This window comes from Oncorhynchus mykiss, chromosome 6 (genome assembly GCF_057628025.1).
Source record: "Oncorhynchus mykiss isolate SJ-2025 chromosome 6, ASM5762802v1, whole genome shotgun sequence".
In the NCBI taxonomy this organism is placed as follows: Eukaryota; Metazoa; Chordata; class Actinopteri; order Salmoniformes; family Salmonidae; genus Oncorhynchus; species Oncorhynchus mykiss.
In genome coordinates, this window is record NC_143027.1 from 34,742,585 (window position 1) to 34,754,010 (window position 11,426).

The 11,426-nt window shown below is 41.4% G+C and overlaps 1 long non-coding RNA gene across 1 annotated transcript; it reads right to left on the reverse strand.

The window, feature by feature from the left end:
- Positions 1-639: 639 nt before the first annotated feature.
- On the reverse strand, positions 640-1,740 carry LOC110525025 (uncharacterized). Its single transcript, XR_002473697.3, has 4 exons — positions 1,650-1,740; positions 1,414-1,552; positions 1,185-1,316; positions 640-1,057 (listed from the first exon to the last, which is right to left on the reverse strand). It is a non-coding gene; the product is annotated as an uncharacterized LOC110525025 (long non-coding RNA).
- Between the last annotated feature and the right edge of the window lie 9,686 nt (positions 1,741-11,426).

Genomic DNA, 11,426 nt, shown 5'->3' on the forward strand with positions numbered 1-11,426 from the left:
ACATCTCTCCTCAACCACAGTATTTATCAATTGCTTGTATGCTTGATTTACACAGACCTGTAAGTATTTTACCTTGATAAATCAGACCCGTTCTAAAACACTGCTAGTGCATGTGAAGTATCATTTACATAAAGAGCCACCCTAAATACCCATTTATGGTCACAAACCTTCCCTTTAAAGTTGCAAGTTCATAAATGTCCGCCAACATGGAGTAATCATGTTGGCGGAAATCATTCGGACGCAGAAATATAACTTTTGATTGACGTGGAAGCAAAACAAGCCATACTTTTTGGAGCCATCAGCAATGGCTTGACAAGAGTAATACTGTTTGGAAGCAGGTTAGAGCTGTGGTAAATTCTGCCTCATCTGAGTGCAAAACAGTTAACGAAATGGTTTGATTTGAAAACATAGGCAAAAAATATTATCCACAAACGGATATAAGTGCAACAGGTGGGCAGAGTGACTCTTCACTGTGTGCTATGGACCAGCGCATTGGCACCATAAGGAGAGACCTCAGTGTCTGGCATCATTTGTGATGGTGATACTGAGGACCCTCTTCCAGACCCTGAAGGAATACCAGACACATCAACTGATAGTAAGTCCAGTTTTATTTTCACAACCATGAACACATCTAAATATTTGAAAAAAATGAATATAAAAAAACATGAAATCTTTGGATGTGGGTGATTTGCCTGAACCCTTAGCCATCCCCAGGCCTACAAGAAGGTTCTCTTTGGCGAGCGCTTCAGCTGCACCCCATGTTATGACCGGCGCAGTCCTGAAACAAGAGATTCTTGGACTTAAACAGCAGCTGGAGGATGTATGCAATGGCCTGAGATAAATAAATCATTGAAATAAGTTGATTGTGTCATACTTATTACTTTAATTACAATATTTGGAAGAAACTAAAACTGTATGATATTGACTCTATGGGAGAGAGCTATGGGTGGTGGGAAACACTCCCTGTCAGGCATGGGCTCGTCAGGTCTGGGTGGATCATTCAGTTTTTGATTGCAACGTTGTGGAGCACACTGCAAGCCTTGACAATGTAGCAAACCTAAAAAGGAATTTGCACATTGTATTACATTCACGTAATGGCATTTGAAGGAATGTCATTTCAGAGGCAGACATTGCAGAGTTTGTATCGCAATGTGCCTCCTGTCCCAGACAAGCACAGCCAATACCCTTTCAGCAGGCCTATGGTGCACTCCACTGTTGTTCTTGTGCGTCCCTGGGGTTGGTGGTACCTTGCCTCGTTGGTTTGAGGCGGTTTGTGAGGGGAGTCAGCCATGTTTTTCATGGCTAGCCCCGGTCTCCTGCAGTTATGAACACATTTAAATATTGTTTCCCAGAAGAGGTCTAACATGGCAAATAAACATGGCAAACCTTGCAAAATATACACAAGTCACTTACCAATAAGCCATCCATCCTCAACAGCGCCTTCCTGGAGGTTAAGGCCGACTGAACAGTTCTGCACAATGAATGAATCATGTGTCCCACCTGGCCATTTGGTCGCTACATTCAACAAAGCCAAATGTGACTCACAGATGACCTGCACATTGAAAGATTGTCAACATAAAAGGTTTCCAAAGTTGAAGTAATTCAATGATTTTCATTGGTAGAAGGAGAGGAGGACCAAAGTGCAGCACCTATCCATAATACTTTTAATCCAGAATGAATACACGAACAAAAAAGGATCAACCAACAGTTCTGACAGGTGCAACAAACACTAACCCAAAAAATAATCACCCACAACTCAAAATGGGAAAACAGGCTACCTAAGTATGGCTCTCAATCAGAGACAACGATAGACAGCTGCCCCTGATTGAGAACCATGCCAGGCCAAACACATAGAAAAAGAAAACCTAGACCTACAACATAGAATACCCACCCACATCACACCCTGACCAAAATAAAAATAGAAACATACAAAGCAATCTACGGTCAGGGCGTGCTTTTATTGCGATGTGGGTGCAGTCAACTGCTCCAATGACATTGGGAAATCCAGCTATGGTATGGAAATCCCTTTTCACTCTGGCCTGCTGCACAGCAGTGTACAGAAACTATGTATTGTGGGGGTCAATGAAATAACGCCACAAAGGTCTGCAGGCAATATTCGGCTCATGGTTGGTTGTGAAATGTCAGACCGATTCGCAATCTCCCGTTGGAATGTTCCAGTGGCCAAAAATCAGAGGGAGAGAGGACTTGGGTGTGCACTGGCATGGCATTGGTGCATTTCATCTCCCTTTCTAATATTGGAGAGAGTTGGTTGCAGAGCTACAATAAAACATGTCTTGGAAAACTACATCTACTAATAAGCCAAGCGTCACTCTCAGCAATAAAATCTGCACACTCATTGAAAGCACGCTTCCTGCATAATGCAGCTTGTGCCAGAGCCTCCAGCAATGCAAGATTTGCCATTTTGGACAAGTCACAATGCCTCAGTGTTGCCTTTTATATTATTTAACTGGTTTAACTAGATTGCCTCCAACCTTATTCAATTAGACTTAAATGGTTTCATGTTTATGAATTAGATAGCAAGAATAAGTACACATTGATAAACCCCACAATTTGCTTAGAAATGATTGCACACATGGTTTACGAACATATCTGTTCATATGAAACTGTCCCGTATACTCCATCTCTGGCCAATAGGTCACCAGACTGCTGATATTATGCACACCTGTCTCCATCGTCACGCGTGCCAGCACTTATTGACACTCACCTGGACTTCATCACCTCCTTGATTACCCACCCTATTTATGTCACTCCCTTTGTTTCTTTCCCCAGGCATTAGTCTATCTATTTCATGTTGGTGCGCTGTTTGTGCTTATTGTTTTGTTCATGGTCTTAAATGTATTCCCTCCCTAAACTTGCTTCCCTACTCTCAGGGTACACCGTTACAGCAACATTGAGAAATGTGGACCCTGGATTCTTTCACAGCATTATAGGGCTGCATTGAGACAATTACTTATTAATTACCCAGGCCCAGCTCAGCTAATCCCTACCATTGTGTTGCTGAGTCATAATGCTTTAACAAATGTACATTATACCTGGGGCATTGGTAGACACAATGTAAGTAACCTAATTTATGTCCCTCTAACTGCCCTGATTGCCTCTGCCGATTCTACAGCTGTTGTATGCAGCAATCACGTGTCTATGAACTAGATTTATGCTGTTAGCACTGAGGTGCCGTGCCCTAGTAGGAAGTCCACTGTGTGCAGCTCACACTGCACTAACATAAATAACATGAGAATATCTACTTCTGCTAAGCTTCCCAGTAAAGCAATGAAAACAAGTATCCCAGAAAAGGGCTCAAAATAGCCCACTTTAAAAGTATGTCACTTAAGAAATAAGGTTTGTGAAATTATTAACTTGCTAGTAACAGATGACATTCATATTCTGACTCTCTGAAACTCACTTAGACAATGAATTTGACGGCTGTTTATATTCAGAACCACATTCCTGTAAGGATTAGAGAGGATCTCATGTTATATATTGTTTGTTGAAGTAATATGGCTACAGGTTCATCTGCCTCACCTAAAGCCCATTCTGGTGGGAAGCTGCTATAGACCACCAAGTGCTAACAGTCAATATCTGGATAACGTGTGAAATGCTTGATAATGTATGTGATATCAGAGGTATATTTCCTGGATTATTTAAATATTGACTGGCTTTCATTAAGCTACCCAGAGGACAGTAATCCAGAACAGACTCCAAAAGGTACAGAACGGTAGGCAGGCTCAGGGTCAGGGCAGGCAGGTGTCAGAAAATCCAAGGAGGTGTTGCAAGGTACAGAACAGCAGGCTCAGGGCAGGGAGAATGGTCAAAACCGGGAAAACTAGAAAAACGAGGAAACCGCTGGTAGGCTTGACAAGACGAACTGGCAACAGACCAACAGAGAAAACAGGTATTAATACACTGGGGATAATAGGGAAGATGGGCGACACCTGAATGGGGTGGAGACAAGCACAAAGATAGGTGAAACAGATCAGGGTGTAACAACAGGAATAAAATAATCGTCATGTATTGATCACGGCTTTACTAATGCTGCATAAATGTGAGTGAAAGCAGTATCCAGATCCATTGGATGTAGTGATCACAATATAGTAGCCATATATAGGAAAACCAAAGTTCCAAAGGTGGAAAATTGCAATTGGCTCAGAACAGGGCAGCACGGCTGCCATATTAATAATATGCATGTCAATCTCTCCTAGCTCAAAGTAGAGGAGAGACAGACATCATCACTACTTGTATTTGTGAGAGTTATTGACATGTTGAAAGCACCGAGCTGTCTATTTAAACGACTTGCACACAGCTCAGACATCAATGAATACCCCACAAGACATGCCACCAGAGGTCTCTTCGCGGTCCCCAAGTCCAGAACAGACTATAGGAGGCACATAGTATTACATAGAGCCATAACTACATGGAACTCTATTCCAAATCAGGTAACTGATGCAAGCAGTAGAATAAGATTTTAAAAAACAGATAAAAATTCCCCTTATGGAACAGCGGGGACTGTGAATTAACACAAACATAGGCACAGCCTATGTGCAGAAATATCCATATTTTTAGCCTGGGCCAATAGGGATACAGAAATGCCGTAGCCATAAGAATCACAAAGAAATAAGACATCACCAAAGAGATAAGTAGACCTATCCAGCTTGCTGTCATTCAATATAGGAGCCACTGGATGGCAGACTTAGCACACAAGCTAACAGAGATCAGCACCATGGAGAGCAGCATCATATCCATTAGAGCTCATCATCAACTTTCACACAACACACCTCCATGGACTGTCCAGGTAACCACTGTAAGGTGAAGAGTGTATGGCACCATGGCCAGATATGTCACCTAATAAGTTAGTGGTGGATGTTATTCTTACAGTACAGCATGTTTACTGTAAAAGAAAAAGGGATATTGAGACTTCTGGAAAACTAACATTATTTTTTTTACAGTTTATCATACAATTTGACATATCTGTAAGGCTGAATTTTTATCTAAACTGCTATGGTGTTGACTTTGAAAGGGCTGTTGCCTGTTTCACCGTTTATGTCTGTAAACTACAGTGAGACGACAAGCCTTTGGCTTAGTTAGAGCATGTGGAGGTTTTAGGGCGGCTAAAAGAGAAGAGTTAGACGTTATCTGACATAGCACGCTCTATCCCCACTAATAACAGGCCTCTGAACCAGCTGAGATTTAGGGTGTGCCCTGAGATGGATGTAAATAAAATATTCAATTCCTGTCTTGCACTCTTAGAAATAAAGGTACGGTATTGTTCCCTGGGGTACAAAAAGATCAAAATACACATGACATACCTTCAGAGGTACACAATGATCTCACATGGTACTGTGTGGAAAAAGAGTGTGAAGGTAGATTTTTGTATCCCATATTATGAATTTAAAAAGGTACAATCATCACAATCTCACTCTCAGAAAAAGTGTACAATGTCAAGGTACATTTGTTTCCTAGAGTACAAATGTATTTTGTGTAGGCCATAATTATTATCATCATATTTCCCAGCATGCTTTACTGCAGGTAGATTTTATTTAAAAAAATATATATATCTGTGCTTTTGCATTGATTAATCTTATGCTACAAAGACAAAGACAAATAACGTACATTTTTCTAAACGTATCTAATCAGTTGACAGTCAATAAAAACTGTTGGATATTTCCAAACTCTGTCTGGATTCCAATAGGAATTACAAATCACCTTGCAAGCCAGCATAATATGACTTCCAGGTAAAGTTACAAAATTCTGGTAACTTTTCCAGGATATCCAGAAGAGTCCTGGAAATGAGAGGGAATAAGTAGGACATGCTTAAACCAAGATTTGGAGAAAATCTTGGAATTTTAGGTAAATTACCAGAATTTTGCAAGCCTACTTGCAGGCATGATGTGGCCTGTAAAACCATGACTTCCAGGCCACTGTATTAGTGTAAAACTAGGCCTCAAAATAAGTCCTCATGATTATATGTAATTTAGCATCATAAAGCGTATAATTGTAATGATAATATATGCCTAGGAACTCACTTGGTGAAGACCACAGGGCTGAAAATGAATGAATTCAACAACCATGTCTCTCACTAGCAAATACAGTCATGGGTGGTAACTACAGTTTTATCAAAAAGGCAAGTCACACTGGGAAATTATATTGGAGGCGTGGCATAGTGGGGCCGTGGGTTTCAGATAGTTATTTTTGGCCACCCTTGAGTGAACGTGTTGTACCCGTTTAAGTTGTCTGTGGTAGAGGTCCAATTTTCCCACTTACAAGGAACAAATGGCTTTGTCACTGTGGTGGTATTATACAAAGGCAAAAGGCATGCTTGTGTACCTGTGAAGAAAGGTACTGTCTGAGGTATGAACTGGGGTACAATTACTGTATGTACCTATAAAAGTACAAAGGAGGACCTTACAGGGTACCACCCCAGTGACAAGTGATTGTACCCATTTAGGAACAAATCTAACCCTTATTTCCGAGAGTGTAGTGGATGAGTCGGTCAACCAGTCACATAGGGATGTAACACATGTGACTCTCCAGCATGACACTTAGCACAACCAGGCCACAGGGATACAATTATCAAAGTTTGTTGTCACAACTTGGGATATGATTTTCTGCAGATATCCACAGATATGGCAGTAACCCTTTCCTGCAGTCAAATTACCTAGTGGCCTCATGGGTGGAATGTTATTCATATTTTTATAATTACTACACTTTTTTTTTAACTGCAGAAAATCCAGTGTTTGTGTCTATGTCAAACATTTTTGTTATATTTCAGTCTTCTGTGATGTATATAAAGTGAAACTCAATATATAAACATTTCAGCTCTATCCAAAATGCTACAGCCCATAAGCATGTGTGTGAGGTGTAAACTTTTGTTTAGAAGTAGATTTGTTTAACATTACCAAGAAACACACTAATGGGGACCCCGATTTATGGTGTAACATTTTTTTTTTTTTTGGAGCAATGCTGGTGGGGATCTGCCACAGCATTGTTGTGAAAAGAGGTTCAGATAAACATCTGCAGTGATTACTGTGTGTACCCATGGGTACTTCAATTACATTTCTAAATTGCTCATACAAAATTCCAAACTATGTAATTAGCTAGCCGATAGCTCATCTTTTGTTGTAAAACGGCTACCAACTGGAATTGTCAGACACCTTTGGCCATGAAAGTGCTTCATGAAAAAGCTTTAATCCCCTGTTGTGCAAAACCAGGTCCCTCGAGATAGGCAGCTGACAGGGACACTTTGATGGGTCTGGGTCTGAAAGCACAGTGGTGGTATCTGCAAAGTGCAACTAGGCCTTCGCATTCCCACAAGACCTTGCGCCTTGCCCCAAACGGGGGGGGAGAGAGCACATTCAGCTCTCTCACGACTGTCTCTCATGACTCTCTCTCAGCTTCCATTACATTGTGACTGAATTAAAAGTAACAACTCCAGTCCTGTGGGAAATATTTTCTGCAGTTGTCACACACCAGATCTTTTCTTTATTCTAGGGAATATGACGACGATGGATCGTTTGGGAAGGGAAAATAGGTACTTCTGTCACGTTCTGACCATCGTTCGTGTGTGTTTTCCTTGTTTTAGTGTTGGTCAGGACGTGAGCTGGGTGGGCATTCTATGTTGTGTGTCTGGTTTGTCTATTTCTATGTTTGGCCTGATATGGTTCTCAATCAGAGGCAGGTGTTAGTCATTGTCTCTGATTGGGAACCATATTTAGGTAGCCTGTTTGGTGTTGGGTTTTGTGAGTGATTGTTCCTGTCTCTGTGTTTTGTTGTCACCAGATAGGCTGTTAGGTTTTCTCACGGTTATTGTTTTGTTAGTTTGTTCATGTTCAGTTTCTTCATTAAAAAACATGAATAACAACCACGCTGCATTTTGGTCTGACTCTACTTCACCCAAAGAAAACCGTTACAACTTCCCAATGGAACTTAAAAATATATATATTTTCTCTGTCCCAAAATGGTTTAGTTTCTGTGGTTTTTGTTTAGTTAAGTTTTATTTAATTGAATATTACAGTTTTGAAATCCATCTATACACTGCTACAGAAATGTATAGGCAAATTGTTTAAAACCTTACTATGTTGGTTACACACACCTCTAAATCTCCCTGGGAAAAAATATGACACCTGACAAGCTAAGAAAGCATGTGAAAGTGGAATATTTATTTGCCTGTTGCCCAGAGAAACCCAGACTCAACAAGATTTATTTTTGTGACTGTGTACACAGGCAAAATGAAGTGTTAAAATTTCCTTTTTATTACACCCGTGCAAAGGGCCACATTTCAATGGGAACCTTAGGTGTTTTCCACCACTATAAAATATCTTGTTGTTTGCATGATGTGCTTCAATATCAAAACCAGACCACTCAAAACAAGCACTCAGGGCAGTCATGAGATATTAATGTAGGAGCTCACACGGATGTGGTTGCTCTACTATTTCACAGAGCTGTTTGTTAGGCTTGGTAGGTAAAAACAAAAGCAATGTGCAGTACTATGAGATAATGGCATTTAAAGTGATACATGTTAATACTGTATATCACTTGATATTGCGTTCCATGGGAAGTATTCAGTTTATGCATCTACTTAGACTCTCTTTCTTCAGAAGTGCCGTACTGTGAAGCTTCTTATAACACCTCTCCTCTTATGCGGCCCTTGTACGGATAGGTGTATCTGAATGATTAATGCGTATCAGATTAGGCAAAAAGCTGATCATTCTGATCTGGCACAGGAAGATGAAAACAAAATGAGAGATGAGCTGACAGGAGATGCATGAAAGAAATTATGTCTGAGCGAGACATGACAGGACTCACAAAGGGGGATTTCACACGGCGTCAAGTCTTCCTCAGGCAACGTGTGCTATTTGTTCATTCTGAGAAGGTAACACAGACGGGCAGACACCCACTGACATTTGTAGAGTAGGAAGATTACAACTGTAGAGTGACAATGATAGTCCCCCCATCCTGTTCCACCAGTATTACCATGGTAACTGAGACACCATCAACATAACTGCTGCATGACAAACAAACAACACCACAGTCATCCACCATACAGTGTTTTTAAAACATATTCACATCCCTTCACTTTCTCCACATTTTGTTGTGTTACAGCAGGAATAAAACATTTATTAAATTGAGATTTTTTTCCACTGTCCTACACAAAATCACGGGTGTGTATTCATGAATGCCAAGGGAAGCCAGGCTTCCCCCCCAAAAAATGGAGCAAGAAAAAAAACATACAGAGAGATGAAAGATACATTATTTTGTGTTTCATAAATGTCCTTCAATTCGCAAGAGGTTGAATGTATCTCACCGGAGAGAGCATCTGAGCAAACGAAACAGTGCCCCTCTGTCTCAGTATGTGTAGCGTATCTATCTGAATCTGTCTGGTCAGAAAGACTATGACATTGTTGTCGCCCATAGCATTGAATGTAAGGGAAGCCAGCAAGCATTTGGCCTTCCTTGATAAAAAAAAAATAATAATAGCCAATCAGCATTGAGCTAAATGAGCTAAGCTGAGTGAGCTCAGCTGTGAATGGTCCTGGCGCACCAAAAGAAAGTGTCAAGGGAAGCCCGTTTGGATTTGGCTTCAGACCAATCACATCACAAGCCAAAGGTCATTACAGACAGAAAACAATTTGGTAGCTAGACGTAGTATGCTAATGTTAACTAGCTGGCCTGGCTCATCGTTGCCCACGAAAGGTAGTTAGGCTAGCAAAAAAGCATTTTAGCCAGGTAGCCTTGGACGACAAAAACGAAAAGCATGTACTATATGACAGAGTCATAGACTGTTCAGGCAACATGAAAGAGAGGAGGATGCCATTGGCGTAGGGTGAGTAAACATGTTTTTTTCTACTTGCACCCATGCACACTGTGACGGCCGTCACAACACACACACACAGAAATCAGTACCATGGACAGCCACATCATATTTAGCTTACATTGATTGGACTAAATCATTTTTGGTATCTTTTAGTTGTCATTGTATTAGACTCAGCATAGGTGATTAGATGATGTTGAAATTTTGAAGTTGAAATGGTGCTGGAATAGTGGAGGTAGCTCCTTTTTTCTTTGCGACTTGCGGTAACTCTCCTTGAGTCTAAATCACTAGTAGTTTAGTAGTCTGAAAATGTCAGAAATACTACAGTACCTTGCATGACCATGCTGTAGGTCATGTAACTAATTGTTACATGCAATATGTTTTGTGGACTTCACCGGACAGATGTTGCTCTCAGGTTTGGTAATGAAACACGTGTGGTTGAATTTATTCTGCCACTGTGTCTTCTTATTGTCTCGGCCTATATATAATATTGTCAAGGCATATGAACTAACAGGTTGTAGAGCAAACAATGAAATTTTCACAACACAGGTTGTAATTTGACTTTTTTTTTTACTTGACTTTTTGTGGGGGCTTTGCTTGATTCTACCCAGGCACAGCTACTTCATCCCGAAGGAAGCCTGGTGCTAACCAATGCTAGGCCGATCTCCCGGCAAACTGAAGAGGTCCATCAGCCACTCCTTGGGCTTAAATACCTATTTTGCCAATTGGCCTGGACTCCTTTTACTGCAGATCCGGAGCCCCGCCGATCCATCACGACTGGACTACCGACGTAATCTGCCCAAGGTGGTTTTCACCAGGTTCCTCTGTCGCGACGTCCCCTGAATGCCCATCTGCTAGCCTGCATATCGGACTGTTTGCTGAAGAGGTCCATCAGCCAATTTATTGGGCTACAAAAGCTATTTTGCCAATTGGCCTGGACCCTTTTACTACACGGAGCCCTGCCGATCCATCAAGACTGGTCTGCCGATGTAAACGCGTGAGGGGGCTACAACAGACACTTCCGTCACGACGTCCCCCTAAGACCCTTCTGCTAGCCAGCTATCCCGGCCCCGCTAGCTGTCTGAATCGCCGTGTCCCCAGTCCGCCTAGCTACACACTAGACCCCATGATCACTCAGCTACGCATGCCTCTCTCTAATGTCAATATGCCTTGTCCATTGCTGTTTTGGTTAGTGATTATTGTCTTATTTCAATGTAGAGCCTCCAGCCCTGCTCAATATGCATGAATGAGCTAAGCCTTTTGTTCCACCTCCGACACGTTCGGTGAACTTATCTGGTTTAAATGGTGTCTCTAGAGACAATACCTCTCTCATCGTCACTCAATGCCTAGGTTTACCTCCACTGTATTCACATCATACCATACCTTTGTCTGTACATCATGCCTTGAATCTATTCTACCACACCCAGAAACCTGCTCCTTTAACTCTCTGTTCCTGTCACGATCATCGTCATGGAAATGACCGGACCAAGGTGCAGCGTGGTGAGTGTACATCTTTCTTTATTATAAATGTTGCCAACAAAACAAGAAACAACAAAAACGAACGTGAAGCTTACTAGGGCTATACAGGCCACTAACAAAAAAA